General features: G+C 58.2%; 1 protein-coding gene and 1 long non-coding RNA gene across 7 annotated transcripts in view; both read right to left on the bottom strand.

The window, feature by feature from the left end:
* SEPTIN9 (septin 9) overlaps positions 1 to 22016 on the bottom strand; it is a 165826-nt gene that overhangs the window by 57104 nt on the left and 86706 nt on the right. The window lies entirely within an intron of this gene.
* Positions 60 to 22009, bottom strand: LOC125962015 (uncharacterized). 2 transcript variants are annotated; one of them, XR_007473298.1, is made up of 2 exons: positions 8714 to 22009; positions 60 to 1546 (listed from the first exon to the last, which is right to left on the bottom strand). It is a non-coding gene; the product is annotated as an uncharacterized LOC125962015 (long non-coding RNA). The 2 variants fall into 2 exon arrangements; XR_007473297.1 differs by having other exon boundaries at positions 9985 to 22009.

Here is a 22016-nt window from a genome sequence, read left to right as displayed (position 1 = left end):
GAATGAACCAACGAATGAGAGCCTGACCACGGAGGAGAGAAACAGGGATACAGACAGAACACAGTGAAAGTACCATTTACCACAATGGCGGCGGTGATGCCAGGCCCGCCCTAAGTCCTTTGCGTGTATGAGCAAGCCTGTTTCTCACACCGTCTCTTGAGCGGGCGTCTCTATTCGCCCATTTTACAGAGGGAAACAAAGTATGTTGGCCAAGGTCATGCTGCCAGGAAAGGTCATGGCCCAGACACTGGCCACACTCTCACTCACACCCCTATTTTATTCCAGATAACCCCCTGGAATAAAAAGTGAAAGCATCTAAGCATCCCCTCCCTGCCCACCACCCTGGGCTGGGGTCCACCCTCTGCCAAAACTCCTCAGCCTGTTTCCAAGTCCCACCAGCCACGAGATGGTTCTTCAACTGCCCATACCGTCCTAGGGCAATTTATCCCCATCCCTTTACGAGGCAAGGCTTGGGCCAAGAGTGAGGAAAATCTCCCAGTGAGGGGCAGTCTTGTCAGTGGCAGGGAGAAGTGTCAGATCCCACTTTTGTTCTTTAAAAAAAAAAAAAAAAAATCATTTGTATTAAGTATATGTGTAGAGAAAAGACTGGAAGAAAACCCCAAAACGTGAACAGTGCTTATTTCTGTAGAATGCAGTTATAACCGATTGTCTTATTTATGGCTTTCTAAGTAATTTATTTTTGTCGTAAGGAGGCATAATTTTTAAAATCGCAACAAAATTGTTTTTCAACCAGGAAGACAGATGCTTCTTAGCTTCTCAGAAGTGCTAACACCTGCCCACTGTATCACCTAGACAAGTGGATGGAACATTCTAAGGATCTGTCAGCCAGGCACTGGGCTGGGTCTTCCCCGGGGGGCTCCGAGGGGCCTGGACCCTCCTCCATGTGCAGAGCTGGGTCCTGGCTCTGCCGGCCCTGCCATGAGGTTACTTCCGCTGGGTTGCAGGGAGGATATGGGTTCAACCGGAGTTTGTGTCAACACAGCTCTGCTTTGCCCACAGCCTGGTGGGCGCCCCCCCACACTCCACCCGGCATGACAACCCCGGGAGAAATGTTAGCAGGGAGGGAAGACACTGTGGGTGTGATGCGAGAGACTTTGCAGGGACAGATCTGTAAAAACTCCACTATGCCCAGTCCTCTAGGAGGACTTGAGGCCTCCACTGCCCCCTACTGACCAGCCGAGGCTCAGAGAGGAAGCTGGAGGTGGAGTGCCCTGTGAGACCACAGCTGGGGGGACGGTGGTACCACCGGGGGAGGGAGTGGCGCGGGGGGCACTGGGAGGGCAGCTTCTTACCTGGACCAGCTCCTGTCTCCAAAAAAGTCACTGTCCCTCTCTCTCTCGCCACGAAATGAGGCTGCCTGGGATGGTACACCGACTTCCCGGGTGAGAAAGCCCGGCTCCGCCTGGGCAGTGCACCCCACGGCCAAGCCCTCCAGAGCAGGCTCCCAGGGTCTGCTGTTGCCGCGGAAGAGGATGTGGGGCATCGACAGAGCCCAGAAGCGCCCACGCTCAAGCCGGTCCCCGGGCTGTGCCGGGAAAGGATTTGACAGCGGTGAGTGGTGGGGGGATGGGATGGGGTGGTCACAGTTCTGCAGCAGGCGAGAAAGCAGGCAAGGAGAGCTCCCGTCCACTGTCCTAGAGACCCTCACGGCTCCAGGCTGGCCCGGACCACCCTGATGGGCCAGGCTCCTGCAAGGCACGTACAAGCTACGAGCCTCAGTGGGAAGGCAGACCGCAGCCAGCACATTCAGACCCTCCCTTCGCCCTGCGCGGGGACAGTCAGGCACAGCGACAGCCCTGGGTGGGCCCCGTGATGTCGCAGCCTCACTCCTCCTGAACAACGGGGGAACGAACGGTGCTCATGTCACGGGACGAAGCCCAGCTCACAGGTGAGTGGTCCTGGCTCCACGAGCAGCCGGCACACCAAGACCGCCCACGACTCTGGAGGCGAACCCCAAAACGGCAGCACAGAGTGGGTCCCAGAAGCCTGCCCCCAATCTGCCCCCGCCCGCCGTGTGGCCACTGCACACCCCTCCCCCTCTGGACCTGCGTTCCCATCAGCTCTCAGGATCTCTGCATGGCTTCCGCCCTCCCTGCTTAGAATGCCAACCAAACCCTGCCGAGCCTCCCTCGCCAGCTCCCTCCCTCACCAGCCCGTCTCCAGCCTTTTATTCCCCAAACCGTTCCTCCTCCAGGAAAGAGACTGTCCCCAGACATTTCCCTTAAGAAGCCACCCTTTGCTGATCACAGAAAACTGAAACGCAGCTTCCAGCCTTCCTGGCCCCTCCAAGAGGACAGACATCACCTGGGTGCCCAAAGCCCAGAGCAGCCCATCCACATCAAGGTGCCACGGCCTTTTCTGAGGTCCCCTCGGATTCTCTGCCACTACCCCAACGATGCAATCATCGCACAGCTCCTCCACCAACGGAGCCACGGCCGCCCAGGCGTCCGGCAACTTCCACACACAGCCCATGCCGGTGCCAGCCCAGCGCTCCGCCGGGCAGCTGCAGGAGCCAGTGGGCAGCCCAGGCACGGTCCGTGAGTGCTGGCGGCAGCGGCAGAGACAGCGAGCCTTCCACATGTGCCCACTGGCCCGATCAGGCCGCGGGTGCACACAGCTAACAGCCACCAACCCACACGCTCAGCCCTGGGAAGCAGGCTCACGGAGCTGGAGGCCTTGCCAGGACGCGCCCATGAAACGTGGCCGATTATGTCAATGGTGGCAACACTTAGCATTTATCATACGCTGCCTTTATGCCCAGGGCTGCGCCACGGCCACCTCTTACATTATCCCATTAAATCCCCACATGTGTCCCCCGCCACCTGCAAACGATGAGATGAACTCGGAGTAAACAACCAGCCTGGAAGAGTCAGGAGAACCAGAATCTGAACTCAGGCCCTGCTCCAGCCTCCCTCCGTCTGAGCCCACCAGGCGCCGGCCAAAGTAGGCGCTTATTAAATATTCGTGAACTGCTGGGAAGCACTCCCTCCCTCCACTGACATCCCACCCCCGCCCCCATGCTTCCAGCACTCTCCCTTCCAGCACTGCTGTCTGCAGCCCAGGCTCTTGCTGTGTGACCGGGGTCAGTGCACTAACCTCTCCGGGCTGCATCTTGAAAATGAGGACACAGCAACACCAGACTGCTTCAAAAGGTCATTGAGGGCACACAGCTTTCCTGAACCCCACGTATGCTGCCCCTACCCACCTTGCAGGGTAGAGACGGTTCGTTCCCCTTTTTCTAGATAAGGAAGCTAAAAGGTTCTGGAAGGCACCCAAGGTCACCCGGGCTGCAAGTGGGTGCACGGAGCTCAGAGCCCACACTCCTGTTTGTCAGTGGACCAGCCCACTGCAGTCACTGCATCAGCTGGGCCTGCTGGTGCTCAGAGGTGGGGCCAGTTCTCATACCTCACACTTCCTCACCAATATCCCCCCGGGGCCCTGCAAAGGCCCTGAGGTCAGAGGTCCCACTTGAATCCTGGTGCCTGCTGTGCAACTATGGGCCAGCAACTCAGCCTCTCTGTGCCTCCTGAGATGCTATGAGGGCTACAGGAGATGCATGGAGACCAATGAGCCCAGTGGCTGGCACCCTGGAAAGGCTGGACACATGGCAGGTGTGGGGTAGGGATGACAGCGACTAGGATAAATGGATCAAACCAAAAAGGCAGACGAGCCTGGGGTGGGACACTGATTAAACCAAGCCGAGCTGATCGGGACTCTGAAATGTCAAGCAGAGCTCCAAACGGTAACCGAGGTAGGGCCTGGGAGGACAAGGCCCTGGGTGCTGTCCAGGGCCCCCTCTCCCCACCCCTCGCCCGCCTGGTCTCCTCCAATTCTGCAAATGGGATCACTCAGGGCCGCCCGTGGTCTCTCCCTCACCCAAGGCAGACGTTGCCAAACCAGAGAGAAGGTTTTCCTCCTGGCCTCAGAATCCTTCTCAACACAGTGCTTCAGGCAGCCACGACCCAGGGACTGCAGCCAGCCCTGCACTTCAAACGCATTCACCCAGCTTCACCAAGAGCTAGAGCCGGGCTGGCCGGGGGAGGTGAGGCGGTATATCCCCCGTAAGGAGTAGGACGCCCGCCCCAGCCATTTCTTCCTCTGGGGGCTTCCAGAACTCAGCCTGCCCTCTCAGTTCCCATGGTTCTACCCTCACTCAGCCTCCCAGAGCCTCAGGCTGGGCAGGCTTCAGGGCCCGCTCCCGTCCCTTCCCTTCTGTTCCACTGTCCACCTGCGCTAGATTAGTCCCTCAGAAACACCCCCCTCATCCTTCCTGAGGCACCTTAGTTGGTTGGTGGTTTTAGGGCCACCCCTCATCTGACAGGGCTCCAGTGGCCTGAGCAGACAGGCCCACTCCACACTGAGCTGCATGCACAGGTGTCGTTCCCACCTCCAGCCTTTGCTCAGCCGGGAACTCAGCCTCTCTAGGGACTCCGAATCACAGATACTTCTCTCTCTGCCTCTTACTTGTGCCAGTCGTCGCTGCTCAAGGCTGTCTGCTGAGTTATGACAATGCCCCTTTGCCCTCTGTCCTAATTTGGCACCAAACCTCCCACTTTCCAAGGCCCCCCAGACACCACTTCTTCCAGGAAGTCTTCCCTGATTGTTCCAGCTGGACAGAGCCTGCCCTTCGGTGCTCCTCTAGCACTCAGTAGGTGCCCAACAGGCATGAACTGGGCACCGCCGACATGCCAGGCCCTGGGGACACAGCCAGCTTCCCCCGACTTCCTGGAGCTCACACTCCGTGTGAACAAATCAGTGGTAAGAGTTTGGGATCCCATATAAGTAGGCAGACAAGTGTATAAGCAGGGACCCAAATGAGGCAGTCAGGAAAAGATGTGGGGAATGATATCCCAGGAAGGAACAGGCTTGCTGGGGACAAACGCCTGTGTCCCCAGGAGCAGCCAGGCCAGGGGGCTGCAAACCCATGAGCAGGGAGTAGGTGTCCCAAGCACAGGAGGCACCCACGGGGAGCTTTAAGCTAGGGAGTGATGTGAACCGATCCTCCATCCAGGAAATCACTGCGACTGTCAGGCTCACCATGTCCAGCCAACGCACACCTCCAGGGGGCGTCCTTCACACACATTACAGGTGTGGACGCTCCTGGGGAAGGTGTAGGGGCCTGTAGGCCACTGCGGGGAGCAGACCGCAGGGGGCAGTTCGGGGCGGACCGTCTGCCAAGGCAAGGCCCGGGGCTGGAGCAGGCGGACGAGGCGCACACAGATTTGGGTCTGTTTTGGAGATGGCTGTGGCTGGTGGATGATTCCCAAATTTCTGAGGCCCAGGCAACTTGGTGGGCGGAGAGGGTGCTGTTTCCGAAGCAGGCGGCCTGGGGTGTGGACTCAGGAGGAAATGGCTGAGCTGGGCTGTGCTGGGCTGAGAAGGCTGGGAGGCGCCTAGTGCAGCTCAGGGAGGGGTGGGCCTGAGGAGGTGACTCTGGAGCCCCCCATCCCCAGAACCGTTGCTCAGCCCCATTCACTGTTCTGTGCCACGCCCACCTGGGCGAACACAGACCTTAACTTCTCAGAGGGAACACCTCCCCTCACGTCACACCTCCTCCTAGGTTAGGACACACAGGCAGGAGACCTGGGTCTGTCCAGATCACAGGACCGGGGGCCAGCAGAGCTACACAGAGGGCTGTGCTCCATGCATACACCCTGAGCATGGTGCAAATGTCTGCTGGATGGGTTGGCGGGGGGAAGGGCGGGGCGGGGGGGAAGGACGGGGTGGGGGTGGACCTGTGCATAACTGGAGGATGCGCAGGGCTGGGGAGGTTGCTTGACCGCATGTGGAAGTGCAGTGTGCAAAGTGGACGTTCTGCCCCGAGTGAGCTCTCCCTCCATTCCCGGGAAGTGTGACCCCGCCACCCCCCAATCCTGCCCCCAGCTGTTCCTGGCGCCCTGCCCTCCCCCAGAGCAGGCTGACCTGCACCACGTGACCCGGGCCTGGGAAGATGGACCCGGCTGTGGGAGGTCGTGTTGCCTGGGGAATGAGCGTGCAGGAGGACCCAGCTGCACAGGAAGCCGGGCCAGAGGCCTCCAGAAGCCTCAGGGTTTCGCAGGCTGGACTCCCAGGGTCTGCTGCTGTGGGGCCCTCTTCTGCCTGCAGCCGGCAGCCCTTGACCCACACCTGCAGGCTCCGGAGAGCCAGGAGGGGGGATGGGGCTGTGTCCCCAGGGTGGCTGCCCACCCGGGGTGCGACTCTGGCTGCAGCCCCCGCCTCTCCTGGCCCCATTTTAGCCATGGGGGGGGGCTGCCCCGGTGGCTGCCTGTACACAGAAGGAGCCTCGGCCGAGCTGGCTGCCCCAGGGGCACGGAAACCACGCACCTAGTTACAAACCAGCCGCGGCTCTGGAGTCAAACGGCCCTGTGTTCAGATTCAAAGCTGGATCAGCCACTTCCAGCTGTGTGGCCAAGGGCAAGTTACTCAGCCTCTCTGTGCCTTGGTACCTTCTTTACAAACCGTAACGGTAACTGTTTCTAAGGTCGTTGTGCAGAAACATCCCAGGAAGCACATATAGCAGCTTCCAGCCCAGCACTGGAGCGTGTAAGTGCGCAGGAGGCGGTCACTGTGATTAATGAAAAATTAATACAGGCTAGGAAGGGAATGACAGCCTCCCCGCGGTGTCCCTCAAATGGAAACAAATCTGTGCCGCTCTCAAAGCAGCAGAACTCAAGCCAAGGGCAGGCTCCCAGGTCTCGCTTGCAGCTCGTCAGGCAATTCCCCTGCAGAACATTCCCTCCTGGTTGCAAGCAGGGCCCAGGGCAGGACGCCACCTTCAGATAATCTCAGAGCTGGCACCGGCTTCGCAAGCACATGGTTGGACTTTCCAGATCTTTCCTCCCCTCTCTCTGACCTTCCCCTACTCACTTACCCCCAACACACTTTCTTACTCACTCTCTCCTTTCATTCCTGTTCAAAAACAAAGAATCGAGGCCAAATGTGACAGCTGGCTCCCTGGAAAAGTTTCTCTGCAGCGTGACCGGGTGGCAGTTACACTGCAGGGGGTGTGGTGCTGGGAGGGCTCCCTCCTCACTGCAGAGCCAAGGACTGGGGGCCGGCGGGGGGGGGTGGGGAACAGTGGGGGTTATGAGGCCCCAGCCCCCCCCCCCCCCGCATTAGGACCTGGCCTGGGGCCACATCTCTAAAGCCTCCTGGGCAGACTGCACACACTTGGTCACAAACGCTACGTCAAGTCGGCCATTTTCGGGGGTGGGGTACCGCTCAGGGTCAGGGTTAGGGTTAGGTTCCTGAGCAGAACTTTCAGGGCGACTGAAGCTTCTCATCTTCTACCCACGGCGTAGCCAGGAGGCAGATGTGACCTCAGAGCCCACAGGTCTTCCTGGTGCCCACCCTGGAGCCCAGCCCTGACCAGGGTCCCAGAGGGAGGACGGAAAAGCCTTAGAAGGCGCGGGGGAGGGGTTAGAGCCACGTTAGTAACTTTCTCTGCAGAGCTGTCCCCACGCCTCCCCCACAGACCCTGGTCCCCAAAAGGCTGGGTTTGGGCCCAGGAAGCTGCCTTCAGATTCAGAGGTGCCCACCGTGCTTTGGAAATGCAGGCCTGGAGGGTAGAGCTCGGACCCAACAGGTAATAAGAGTGCCCTCTGCTGTGGGGTCTCACCCCGTGGGTATCAGCTTCCCCACGTCCATGTGGCCAGCAGCCTCGCTCCCTGGGACCAACCCCAAGGAATCCTGGGGAAGGAAGGGCTGCAGGGGTAGGCGAGGGTGGGGGGAGAGAGTTTGCTAGGGTGCCCTGGCTCCTCCAGGCCCTTACTCTCACTCAGCTGCTCCTACCTCAGGCCCCCAGGCAGAACTCTGGGGGCCTGCTCCCGAAGCCCAGGCCAGAAATGAGGGGAACTGGGGACAGAAGCTCCCCTCCTCATATCCCCTGGGCCGTGCTGATGGGCTGACCTCCCAGAAAGCCGGGCGGTGGCCGCTACTGTCCTGGCCGCCCTGCCAGGCCCCGACGCAGCGTTGACAAGAGTGAAGATGCTGTGTTTCCAGCTGCTTCTCCACCTGCCTCTCCGTCTCTCTGATGCCCTGAGGGCACAGCACCGCCCCCCGCCACGGTGTCCAGCAAGCACGGACAGGGCTGGGCTGTCCAAAGCCATGGCAATCAAGAGCTGAGCCAATCCCTGGGAGTAAGACCTGTGCCCTAGGGAGGTTAGTTAGAGGAAGCCCCCAGGCAGAGACGCCCGCACTCACGGGACCCCTCCTCCGCCCATCTCAGCGCCTTGCTCAGCCCAATCAGGGGAACCACTCCAAGCCCCAGAGGGATCACTAGCCCAGGCGAGCCTGCAGAAGCCGTGCTGTACGTAAGCACAGCCTCTCTGGGACCCGCAGGGACCTGCTCCAGGGCGAGGGAGCAAACCTGGCAGGTAGGGACCACGGTCTCCCCCTCTTCCAGGGCCGACCAGGAGACTACAACCAGGGGTCTTAATTCAGCCCCTCCCAGCCAAGAAGGCACACTGCCCCTCTGCTCCGCCCCCAGCCCAGCCAGCACATCTCTGGCTCGTTCTTCAGCGACACTCACGCTGGTCTTGTGAGGAGGAATGGGGTGGGGAGGAAAAAGAGGAGAGAGGATGAGACGGGCTGGGCTGGGCTGGGCTGGGCTGGGCTGGTGGCAGCAGCCACTGCAGGCTCCCTGCAGCTGTGATCGGCGGAGAAACGGGACTTCCGATCTGTTCCCACTCACCCCGGACAAACAGCATCTTGCTCCAAAGTCCAGGGCAGCTGAGGGGCTGGAGGAGGGGGGGGAGTACCAGAGTCCCTCCTTTCTAACTGGAGTTTTCTTTTCTTTCATTTCATCATCTCATGGTACTTTCTGAAAGAAAGAGGCCAGAGGAGGGAGCCAGTCCAGGCGGCTCCGCACCCCAGCCCAAGCTTCGGGGCAGGGACCCAGCTTCATGCCTCAGCTCTGGTCCCCAGCGCCGGCAGACAGCTCCATCCCCCAGGGTTCAAATTCAGACTATTAACCACTGGGGGCCTTAGGCAAGTGGCTGGAGCTCCCTGTGCCTTGATTTCCTAATCTGGAAAATGGGGTAATTAGGGCGCCTGAAAGCTAACCTTATCCTGCTGGTGGTTATTATCAACCACTCGGCCTCCTTCTCCGGCTGAGATAAGGATTTCCCTCATTGTTGCCACAGGGATCTGGACCTGGATGGACCTGGAAAGTCTTCCAGTTTCAAAGTTCCATCCGCAAAGTGCTTGTGCCAGCTGGCCCGCGCAGGGGCCAGGGAAGGGGAACTCCAAGGGAGGAGTGAAGCGTGCAGGAGAAGGGAACAGCCAACAGGGAGGCCCCCACCAAGGCCGCACCAACCACGCAGCGGGAAGGCGGCTCAGAACACTCCCCTCCCCCCCAAGCCTCATCTGGATACGAGGCTGAACGGTCCCGGACCTTCTCGGTCCAAACAGAGCCACCCACCACCGGAGCCAGAAGTCTCACTGGCTTGAAGGCCCAGGTGGGGCTGCCCAGGCATCACGGGGGCAGGCACCAAGGCCGGGAGGCCCACGCCACCCACGGAGAGCAGAGCGCAAGTACCTGCCCCGAACGAGCACAGGGTAATAAGCAAGGGCTTGGTGGGGGGGGGGGAGGCAAACCTGCTACTAAATTAAATATCAAGAAATTCAGCTCCGACTCACTGACCTAGGCGCTCTCGCCTGAACAGAAAGTCCACTGACAGAGCCGCTGACTAAACCAGCCCACTCCCGAAAAGCTGGGACTGGGATTCAAGGTCCGCCCACCGTTCCTGCACCAGCTGGTCCCTACAGCTGCCCCACAGCCTCTGCCCAGCCGCCTGTCACCCTCCTGAGAGACACAGGAGTGGCCAGGCCCCCCGCTGCCACAGGAAGAAGTGGGGCTGCGCCTCCCCGCTCGGCCTCTTCCATCGCAGCCTCCCCAGCCCTGACCCCCACTGGAAAACCACAGCCCCCCGCCACGGCCTGGGAGCCCCAGGACGAACTCACCTGGTGGGGGCTGGGGACAGAGGTGCCTGAAACCCAGGCGGGCGGTGGAGGCCACACTGCAGGGCCTTGTTTCAGGAGGTGCCCCAACCCTCTGTAACCTGAGCCCTGGACGCCTCACCAAGCCAGCTCTTCCCATCAGGCACCAGACAGGCATTAGTCAGCAGGTAAACAGGCAGGGAGCCACAGACCTCAGGAAGGCCTGCCTTAGACCAGCCCTAAGGAGAGGGGGCATGATCCCAGGGGTGAAAATAGAGCCCCCCCTCCTGGGCTGGGCTACTGCCCTGTGCAAAGAAGTGGACCCGACTGCCAGGGGAACGGGCAGGGGTCACATCATGACTCAGGCATGCCCTGGGGTCACCAGTGACAACGGTGACCGTGGGTGTTACCCACCCCCCAGCTGGGCTCCCTATCCCCGTGCAGAGGAGGGAGTGGACACAGCAAGTTCTGCCAGGGCAGGAGGCTGCGTCTGCAAGGGCGACCCGCCCCGGGGAGGGACAGAGCCCCTCTGTTCACACAGCAGTCTCCTCACACCCTTCGGGGGTCCCCCAAGATCTCCCGTTTCTGCCCTGTCAGAGGTAAGGCAAGGCGTGAAGTCTGGGTGACTACAGATGAGAGGAAGTGGGCCTGGAGACAGTGACTTAGGAGAACGGGCTGTCAGGCCGGCCTTCTCGTTCCAGGGACCAGGCGACTGGGGGGCTCAGAGGAAGGGAGGGGCGGGCCGCTCCCTGGGAATTGACAGCCAGCCCTCCCCACCTCCAAGCTGTGGCCGCCACGGTTATAAAGTTCCAGCTCCTCCCGGGCCACAAGGGCCTCATCTCAGACCAGACACGCCCCCCGCAGCCGGTCCCACGGCCCTGCACGGGAAACAGGACGTACAGGTCTCAGATGATGGTCAGGGCTGTGCTCCCGCCAGGGCCTGGCCGAGCTGAGGCTGCCTGGAACCGAATATGCTGTTTGGCCAGCTCAGGGAGCCCCCAGAAGGAGAGCGCTTTGGGTGGAGCACCTGGAGACCTCACTGGGATAGACAGGAAAGGAGGCCCTGCTGCATCCTCGGGGCCTTGGAGGCCAGCCGGGCAGCAGGTCCGAGTGGGCAGGGCTGCCTCCCCACCGTCAGCAGAAGGCCCAGCCCAGGCCCGAGTTCTGGACCCCCTTTATTACGCCTCTTCCTCCCACTGGATCTCTGGGTGTGCAAGGGACCCTCCCCTCCCGTCACACTCCATTTAGGGGGACAGTGCCTCGGCACAGACGTCCAACAGCAAAATGACAGGCCGGAAGGGTGGTTGTACAGCTCCCCCCATCCCCACCCCACCGAGCTTTCTAGAGGAGGACGCTGCAGCGCCTTCCTGCCCCCAGGCACTCCCCACCCTGCCCCACCCTCCCCACTGCCATCCCTGGCAGGTGCGGCACTCTGCAAGTTCAAAGTCCTCAGCCCCTCAAACCTCAGCGCTCTTGGGGCGGAGACCAGGGAGTGCAAATTTCAAAGGGACCGCCAAATACCTCGGGAATCAAGATACATAATATGTCAATGCAATATTTTTTGAAAATCAAACTTTTGCAGAAAATCCGTAATGATTTTTTCCAATCCAACAGGGCGGGATTCGGGCGAGGAGAGTGCAGCGGGGCTGTGCACGTGCCTGGCCCATCTTTCTTGAAAATGTGCCTATTTGTTCATCAAGGATTTGGGGGGCGCAATTCTGATTTTTGAAAGCATTGCATAAAAATACTACTTCTCTTGACTCCTGAGTTTTCTGGCGCTCCCCCACCCCTCCGCTAAATTTTGTGCCCACCGAGGAGTGCCTCACTTGCCCTAATCTCGGGCGTGTTCTTCTTGCTTTCACCCACCGACCTCCAGGGGTCCACACCCAAGCTCGACCTTGAACCCAGGACCACCCTGGTTAGGGTCACAACCTCCCAAGCTGCCTCGCCTGCTTCACTTTCCTCTTCAGCCCTCACCACGGCTAACGGGCTTTACGTTTTACTGTTTGCTTTCTTTACCCTCTGCCTCTTCCCATCAGCACATAAGCCCCAGGAGGACAGGATTTGTCTCTGTATGTTCAGCGCGGATGAACTCCTCAGCGCCGCGAACAGTGCCTGGTACATGTCAACGCTCAACCCTTCCTGAATAAACAAACGCTCCAGGCATGATAATCTCTAGGAAATCTGATCAGGCCCTGGTGAAACACCTCTGGTGGATGGGGCCCGTAACACAGCATCCAGCCCACCTCTGGCCCGGCCCGCCTTCAGCCCACCGCCTAGGCCAGTGTGTCCCAAACTGTGGGTCCTGACGCTTTAATGGGTCCTGAAGACTAGTTAGCAGGTCATAACCAGCATTATTTTTTAACATTTAAAAAGAATACATTCATACTAGAAGAACTAGAAGAAGAAGGTAGAAACAACCCAAATGTCCCTCAGCTGATGAATGGATAAACAGGATGTGCCCAGTCCACAAATGGAATATTACTCAGCTAGGAAAAGGGATGCAGCCCTGATCCTGGCTACAACACGCAGGAACCTTGCAACACGATGCAAAGGGAAGGAAGCCAATCACAAAAGACCACACACTGTACGATCCCATCTCTAAGGAAGGTTCACAACAGGCAAATCTACGGTCATTGTTCAGGGCTGGGAGAAACGGGGGTGGGGGACAGGAGGTGACAGTTAATGGGGACAGAGATTCTTTCTGAAGTGATGAAAACGGTCTAAAATTGGATGTGGCGACGGTTTCACAACCCTGTAAATAACTAAAAACCATTGGATTGTACACTTTAAATGGAAGAACTAAATGGTATTATGTGAACTGTATCTCGATAGAGCTGTTTTTAGAAAATAAGAAAAGCTCCCCCATCCGAAGCAGCACATACAGCGAGTATGAAGGTGTAGCAGGCACGCGATAAAGGCAAGAAGTACTCCGTGGAAATACTGTTTCATTTGTATATACACCACACACACACACACACACACATCTACACATACGTGTGTCCTGGTTTGTGGTGCAAAACGTACTTCTTACTGGGGGCTGCAGTCCAAAATAAGTTTGAAAGCCACTCTCTGGGCAACATCAAACTCAGGATTCCAGAAAGCCAACGGCCCTTCACCTGCCTGGACCACTCTGCCCCCTTCAAGACCAAGGGCCCTACCCCCCACCCCCCACCTCCAAGAGGTCTCTGCTGGCAGGGTTGGGGGGGCTCCCTCCTCGGGGTGCCAAGGCCTTCTGGACTCGTCCCTCTCAGAACACTTGTCACACCGCACTGCACACATGTTTCGGAGGGAGCGTCCCCAGGACATGGGCTGTGTCCCGGCCACCAACGCATATTCTCCTCTGAGAACAGTGCCAGGCCCAGGGCAGAAACTCAGGTGCACAGATTGATGGTGGCAATCATGGGGGGCTGGCCCCTCACCACCCCCTCTACACACCACTACCTCTGAATGATCTGAGGGATTTTAAATAGCTTACAGCATGATTTTCTAGGAAAAAAAGGTGTAAAATAGGAAGAAACAAACGCTAAACTCAAACAAACCTATGGAAAAAACTTTTTAAAGGATGAGGCTCCCACAAAAATATCCAGCTCAGATGGTTTCACTAGTGAATTCTTCAAACGTTTTAACACAGAGATGATCGTGTAGCCGCTTAAAAATGTTCCAGAACACAGAGGGGGGTAAAGAAACGCATCCAAATTATTTTTGCTAAGCCAGCACGACACTGACACCAAAATTGATAAAAATAGCAACGCACACATGCCCAACACGCTGTAGACCAGGCTCACGCGTGCGTAGCCATGCAGGAGTTGCGCGTCTCTACCTCGCTGTTTAAACCCAAGTAAATTCCAATGGATTAATGATTTCAGTACATAAAAATGAAACCATAAAAGTACCCGAAGAAAACCTGAGTGAATTCTTTTGTTATGATTTTGGAATGCAGGCGGCCTCTAAGCAGGACATAAACCTCCACAAGAGAAAAGAAAAAGAATAAACGTGACAACCTAAGGGTTAAAAATCTCTGTTTAAAAGAACACACTTAAAAAAAAAAAAAAAAGAACACACTAGACACAAAATGAAAAGTTAACAACTGGGAAAAAGCACTTGTAACGGCTACGACAAAGGTGTACCAAGAACACTTAAACAAACAAACAAAAAAATTCAAGAAAATGATTAACGACCCAACTGGGGAAAAAAGGAACCTAGGACAGGAATGAGAAGTTCACAGGGAACCTAGGGCCCTTGGCCTGCAAACAGAGGAAAAGATACCCCCCCACCCCCGCAACTTAATAAGAGATGCACAAAATAAAACACCCATCAGATAGCTTTCTACCTCTCCGCCCAGGGCAAGGGACACAGTACCTCTCTCTGTCACGACCAGAAACTGATGTAGCTGTTTTAGAAGCCAATTTGGCAACATGGGTCAAAATCTTAAACGCACGCATCCTCTGGTGCAGAAATTCCACTCCTAAAGGTTTATCCAACATGTGCACATATATAAGCCAGACGATGTTCACGGAAGCCTCGTTTATCACAGAGGAAGCCGGACAAGAATGGCAGGACCATGTCAGGGCCGAGGACGCAGCTGTTACGAGGAATGTGCCCGATCTACATCCACAGTGTCATTAAATGGGGAAAACACACACGCCGACTCCAGAAGGACACACAGCGCGCCCTACCAGCCGCATGGGCTATCCTGGGGAAAGGCTGGGAGATCAGGAGAGACAGATTTCCTTTTCACATTTCATGTGACCTGGATGTTTTCTCTTCTACCAATGGTCACGCACTGCCTTTGAGAATTAGAAGAGAAAAAGGCAATGGGGGCAGACGGGGCCGAGGGAGTCAGGGATACAGACCAGAGCACGGACTACAAGCGCGGGGAGGGAGAGGCACCATGCAATGGCCAAGCTGAGCCCGTTCGTTAAATAAGGCTGCATTTGGTTTTCACTTATGAGCCTGTTTAACAAAACCTCCCGGGTGCTGGGCCTGCCCTGGCGGTCCTCACACGTTAGCACTTTCGTTCTAACAACGCTGTGCAGGAGGAATGAGGTCCATTGCGATGATGAGAAGAAGGACTCAGAGAGCATAGGTCATCAGGCCAGGGCAGTCTGAGGGCCATTTCCCCCGCGAACAAGTGGGCAAGGCCTCCCGAGTGGCTTCCCGCTGGAACATTCTGCGCTTCTAAGCTGTACCCTCTGTGTGTTATATTTTAGAAGGAGGGAGATGGAAGAGGTGACCTCCAAGGCCACTTCCACTTCCCAATTCCTTGCTGGGACCAGCGCTGGGGTCTCTGAACTGCATTGGACAGACCAGGGATTTCCAAACCGGGTTCCCTAGAGCCCTGGGGTTCCACAGCGGTGTGCCCAGTGACAGCATGGGAAAGGGGACAGGAGGCCTCCCTGCTCAGAGAACTGGACGCTCAGTCCTGGCCACGATCTGCCTTTGCTCATTCGCTACAACTGGTAACTCTGGGAGCCCCTGGGATTCCAGGGGGGCGTCTGTGACACCCACAGAAAGGCCCAGGCCAGGGAAAGCCAAAGTGGATAAAACGTGGAAAGGAAGTCATGCCTGGACCCGAGAAGGGTCCCCTCCTCACCACCCACAGCTCTCAGACATGCAGCCCCAGGTCCACATTTAGCCACATCAGGCCAGTGGGAACCACGTGGCATCATCCTTCAGGCTGCCTGCTGGAACCCAGGGTCTGGGCAGGGCCGCCCACACTTTGGGGCGCCAGGCGGGGGTCCGAGCCGCTCCTCCGGTGCTGAATGTGCCCTCTGTCCACAGAGCGTGGCTGTCCGCGCAGGCGTGTCCCCTGGACAGCAGCCCCATTGTGCCGACCCTGGCTGCCAGCAGCTGTCCTGGGCGGAGAGGCTGCGGCTGCAGACACAGCCCCTCTCCAGGCAGCTGCTCGGCTTCCCAGGTCAGGCACCCAGGAGGCCTCACCCAGCACCACGTGTCTGGGGCCCGGGCTCCATCCCTGGTCAGGGCTGCAGCCCCCAAGCTGCAGGGAGGCAGCGCGGGGACCCGCCTGCAGCGCCGGCCTCCCTGCCCGGCCCGGCCCGCTCCCGCAGCTGTGCCCAGCTCTATGTAAGGCATTCCGCAGCTGCTCGGCTGCATTCCCTGGATGGGCCCGCATTCCTCCCTCCTCACCACTGGGCTGGGCTTGGCAGACAGCTGGAGGGCCAGCGGGGGCGGTGAGTGCTTTCTCCCGGGCCCTGGAGCCACGCTCTGTCCTCCCTGCCCCCTACTCTGCCCCACCTTGAAGGAGACACACCTGGGCCTGGCCACCCCTCCACCACATCCTCCTGTCCCCCCATGCATGGGGACATCCTGCTTCAGACTGAGGTGTGCACGGGCCTCAGGGTCATCTCAGAGGAGAGCGTCTGTTCTTAAAAGGCGGAATGAGAAAGGGACCCAATCCCCAAAGGTGAGAGGGTGCCTGGATGCCCTCTGGGGTCACGACGGAACGGGGAGGAGCCCAGAGCAGAGGGGTCTGTCGGGAAGGCAGCCAGGTGGGAGCATCCCTGCAGGAGGTACAGCCTTTTTCCCACCAGAATAGAAACACGCAGCCCCACACAGAAGAAAACTCTCCGGGCTAAGGGCCCAAAGGCACAGATTCAAGTTCACGGCTCCACTTTGCCAGACACAAACGAGACCCTCAACGTGTAAGAAGCTCCTGCCATAGGCCAGGTGCTGGGAGGAAAGGGTGGACAAGGTGCAGACCCCGGCACTGGGGAGTTCACAGGCCAGGGACAGGCCCAGCGCGGACCCTGGTTAGTGAGTCGTCCTGCGAACACGGGGGGTGTCTAGGGAGCCTTTGCAGAGCTGGCCCTTCCTCCCTAAGCAGATGGCGGTCCCCTTCTCCCCCCTCTTCACGCTCTCTGATCCCCACACACACTTCTGGGGCACGTCACGGTCCCCCCTCTTCACTGGCTGACCCCTTCCCACCCTTCAGACTCAGCTCAGATCTCACGTTCCCCAAAGCCTTCTCTGCCCAGCCTCCTCTGTCCCCATGTCCCTGTGCTTGTAGCGTCCCATGATTCCCCGTGGAAGTGACATCTTCCCTGTTCTGCCCCAGCCCCTAACACAGGCCTTGTGCAGCCGGCACCCAGGTACACCCGGAAGACGGCAGGCTCACCTCGTCTGCCAAAAAGCCACGCTCACCACCAGAGGCGAAGGGGGCCTGACGTCCACCTTCCTCAAGGCTCTACCCACGACCAAAGATATCTCTAGATGTTTTTAGCCGTAGGGAAACCGGAGGAAGACATTCGCTGCGTCTGCCCCACCCCAATGTCACGCCCACATCACCAGGGACTCCAGGCACCACCGTGGACTGGATACCTGTCTTGGTTATTGGGGGCTGGGTAGGTGCAGCTGTACCTGGACAGCTCAGACCCCCTACCACCATTGTTGCCTCGGGCCAGCAAGCCCAACGCCTCCCTCGTTTGACAGATCAAGAAACTGAGGCTGGGGAGTGGGGGGCAGGTTGGGGGGGCCGCGAAGCGATGGCTCAGAACCAGTCGGCCAGTGGGGTGGAGCCAGGACACACCCAAGAACTCAGCTGGGCGCCAGTCCGGGGACACCACACTCGCCACATGGCCCGGTCACCCCAGCCTCCCCCACGGCCTCCAGTGAGCATTCAGAGACGGCAAAGAACCAGACCCACGAGTGAGCGGCCAGCGCCCGCCTTATAAGGCAGCCTCGGGGAAACTTGGCCGGTGGAACCAGGGGGGTGGCTCCCGGGGGGAGGGAGAGCGACGAGCCTGCCACACAGACATGGTTCTGGGTCCTGCAGCCCAGCCCCACCCAGAGCCACCCAGGTGGGGGCAGGGGGACCTGGAAGGGGAGGCAAGAGCCTGAGAGAGGAGCAGGGCTGGAGGCTGCCAGGTCCAGGGGCCTTGGAAACCAAGAACCCAGAACGCCAGAGTGAGCGGATCAGACCTGTGGGGTCTTGGTTGACCAGAAAAGTATCTGCTTGATCCCTGGAGAGTCCCATGGGGTCCCTGCAGCCCCTGCATCTGCCTACAAGAGCCACCACAAAGCCATCCCCATGTCACTCCTCCAACATTGTTTTATTGAGCACCTGTTATGTCCAAGTCACTCGGTATCTCATGAGAGTCTTTCAAAAAGAAAAAAAAAGACAACAGCCCCAGCCTCAAGTAACCTGGAATCCAGTTCAGGGCGTGGAAGGAATTCTGAAGAAGACATAGCAAACGTTAAGAGTGGGTATCGCTGGCTTACAGGTGAATTATAGTTTCTTTCTAATGTCTATATTTTCCAAATTTTAAAGAAACAGTACTGCGAAAAACTGTTTTTGCATTTAAAAAAAAACATCTAGCAGAGGAAAGAAGGTTCATACACAAATAATTTACATTCCAAGACAAACACACGACATTATACATGAGAAAGATGCAAAAAGGCACGGGAATCAGAGGAAGTGAGGCTACTTCCAGTTAGTGGGAGAGGTGCCATTTGAGCAGGACTTTGAAGGATGCATAGGAGTTTGAAAAGCAGTGATGTGAAGAGGAGCGGGGCTGGGGATCAGGAGATCAGTGCAGAACCGCTGTGAGGAAAGGTGGCCAGTGGGAAACCACGAAAGGACCAGAGCAGGAGGGGCTGGGGAGCAGGGAGGTATGAGCTGGACAAGAGGGTGAATCTACCGTGGAGGGCGGGGGCCCCGGCGGGTGAGCAGTGAAAGCTCATAGTGAGCATGGATTTCATCAGTGCTGTGCTTTAGGGAGGTCAATCTAGGAACAACTTAGCTGAGGTCCCAGGACACCCTGTCCTGTGCCCATGGTCACAGTCTGGAGGGCTTCCTGGAGGTAGAGGCAAAGGGCTGAGTCTGATCAGAGGGCACAGAGCTCCCTACCTCCCTGATCCTTTGACCCCGCAGCGCCAGCTGGCCCTCAGGGGTAAGGGATAGTGAGCCCATGGAGGGCAGTCAGAGCAGGCCCTGTAGGCTGGGGGGGCTCCTGGGAGCTCCCAACCCAGCCCCGCCATGGAAGGGCGGAAGGGGATGGGAGTGCCAGGTCTGCAGGAAAGATGGACAGGAAATGAGGCCGAGGGACAACCGGATCTGTGCCTGGAGGGGCTGGATAGGCCGAGACCAGAGGAGGGGGAGGGAGGGAGAAGCGGATGGAGCCTCAGAACAGGGGCTGATGGGGGGGAGCTAAGACCCGGGGCTCTGCAGAAGCCACTGCAATAGATGCAGGGAACACCCCTCCATCGGGAAGACCCTGGACTTGCCCAGGACCTCAGGACTGGATGTGCAAGCGAGCAGGTGAAGGCCGAATTTCCCAGCCCACAGAGGGCCTTACTCCCCCCCCAGCCTCCTTCTCACCCCGCATTACTTCCAGGCTCACCCCACAGTGACTTCTGTTTTAAATGAAGAGAATCCTCCCAGAGTCATCCAAGCCCCCACCTCCTCCAAACCCGAGCATCCTTCCTCTTTGCAGTATCTGTCCAACGCCCCCGCCTGGTTCAAATGCACCCAAAGGTTCTCAACCTGTGAGCCCTGGTCTCAGAGAGCCCCCTCCCCATCCAGCCAATAGGACCTACAGGAGGCGGGCTCAGCACACTTGTGAGTTCACACATGTGCACACCCATGACTGCCACATACGCCGACCCCCAGTTCGTGCTCCAGGGGTGGGAAGGCAGCACACCCCTCCCCCCCGGCCCGTGGACCTCTCCACGAAGAGCTGGACTTCCATCTGCACAGAGGGGCTGCGGGTCCACGGTGCTGACGCCCAGCTCAGACACTGAAATGCTTTTCCCTGGAAAAACCGCACAGGCCCAAAACCAGGCTCCCCAACACCTCTGGACTGCGGCCTCAGCTGGGAATGCTCTTCCCTCCCCTGTCTTTCCCTGGTTAAATCCCACCCTCTCCAAAACTCAGCTGCTGAGGCCCGGGCTCCCGGGGGCTCTCCCACAGCCCCGCCCACTTGGTTCCACGGCCGCTGTTCACATCCCGCTCCCGAGGCAGAGCTGACCTGACCAGTCCCCACGGTCCGACCTGACCAGCGGCTGCCGCTGGAGGAAGATGTTCTTAGACGTGCCCAAGGCTGCGCCCCGCCCCGCCCGCCCTGACAACCCCGGGCGGTGCCACCCTGAGCAGACACCCCCTGCCTGTCCCCCAGAGCAGGACCACCTCCTCGGGCATGCAGTGCCAACTGTCATCAAGATCTGGACGGTGACAACCGTCTCCCCAGCCACATGCTGTCTGACTCAGCTGAGCGCGAACACCTCACCCCTGTGACGGGGCCGTATCCGGCAGCAAAGGCCCTGGACCAGCAGAAGATCGTGAGGAAACAGCCTCCTGGCCGCTCCCCAAACACCAGCCATGCGTCCCGACATTGGCACCAGTGCACCTGGGGGGTGGCGTGGCTCTGCAGGGTCACGTCTGGGGAGATGCAGATTCACACACCAGGGCTGGAAGGGACCTCTTGGCCCCTGCTGCCCACAGTGTGGCCCAGTGTCACAGGAAATTCAGTCAGCCCCTCGGCCCACCAGACCTGCTCGGTCAGATGTGCACTTGGGCAGAACGCAGCTGCTCCACCACCACCCCTACCCCACCCCATCCCAAGCCCCCAAGTCCACGGACCACAGGAAAACTCTCATTCAAAAAGGAAAACCTGAAAGAATTCAAAGCAAGGAGTCGAGATACTTGCACACCCAACGTTCACAGCAGCTTCACTGACAAGAGCCAAGCAGCAGGAGGACCCCAGGTACCCATCAACAATGGATGGATAAGCAAAGTGAGCTCTACACATAATGGAATATTACTGAGCCTTAAAAAGGAAGGAAATTCTGACACCTGCCACAACATGGATGAACCCTGAAGATGTGCAAAGAGAAACAAACCAGACACACAAGGGCAAATATTTAGGATTCCACCTGCATGAGGTACCCAGAGTAGTTAAATGTGTAGAGACAAAAAGTAGGATGGTGGGTGCCAGGGGATGGGGGGAGGGGGAGTTAGTACGTTATGGGGACAGAGTTCCAGGTGGTGAAGATGAAAAAGTCGTGGAGATGGATCACGGTGACAGCTGCACGGCAACATCATGTTTTTAACGCCCATGCCTTGTACACTTAAAAATGGCTACACCAGTCAGTGTTGTTATGTGTACTTTACCACCATTAAAAATCATTTTTAAAAGGTATATCAAAATCCCAGAATGTTCTGCCTGTTCAACCCAAAGGACACTTACTGAACGTTTACTGAGCTCCGAGTCCCGGGATCAGAACTGGACCCAGCTTCCACTGGGCTTACAACCCAGCCGGCACCTTAACACAGCCCATGGGGCCAAGACCCTCCCTGCGGGGGCAGTAACAGCGTCCCACGGGACTGGCACCGCCTCCCCTGTGAGCTCCCCGTGAGCACAAGTCCGGGTCTGGACCCTCCGAGGATGGTAGCCAAGCAGAACACCCCCGAACGGAGCTGTGAATAGGAATCACGGGGCTCCCTGGCCTGGGACCCCCTCCAGGCAGCCCTGAAAATATTAGCATGCAGAGATGAGGCGTTCTCATGCTCCCTTTGCATCTGGCCACAACCCTCCCTACCTGGGAAGGAAGAAGAGGAAGACCCTCCTGTGCAGAAAACCCCTCCTCACCCCCTGCCCCGGGGGTACCAGCAGGGCAGTCACAATCCCCTCCTGAGCAGAAGCCTGCCTCCCCACGGCCCAGTGACCGCCAGCCACCAAGAATGTGACAGCCTGTCCTAGGGTCTCAAACCCATCCAGCCCCGACATGAGCCTGCCCCGGGTCCTGCCCCCAAGTCCTGGGCTCACGGCAGAGGTTACACCACGGCCCTGTGGACCAATTAACAGGGGCCCTCCACAACCCAGAGATTCTTTGCCAAGTCTCACTCAAATTCAACTTGCTGCATCTCGGTCCATCCCCCGTGGACAGAAAGAGCTGCCAGTCCCCTCCCCTGAGCCTTCGGAAGTATACGCGCCCCCCTCCTCAATATTCAGCTTCTTCCTCCAAGACTCCAGGGCAAAGCCAGCTCCCCACCCCCCAAATCACTGCAGCACGGATGACCGGCACCTGCTACTCAC

Source organism: Orcinus orca, chromosome 19 (assembly GCF_937001465.1).
Source record: "Orcinus orca chromosome 19, mOrcOrc1.1, whole genome shotgun sequence".
In the NCBI taxonomy this organism is placed as follows: domain Eukaryota; kingdom Metazoa; phylum Chordata; class Mammalia; order Artiodactyla; family Delphinidae; genus Orcinus; species Orcinus orca.
The sequence above is the reverse complement of the archived record's forward strand: the minus strand, read 5'-3'. Positions and strand labels throughout refer to the sequence as shown.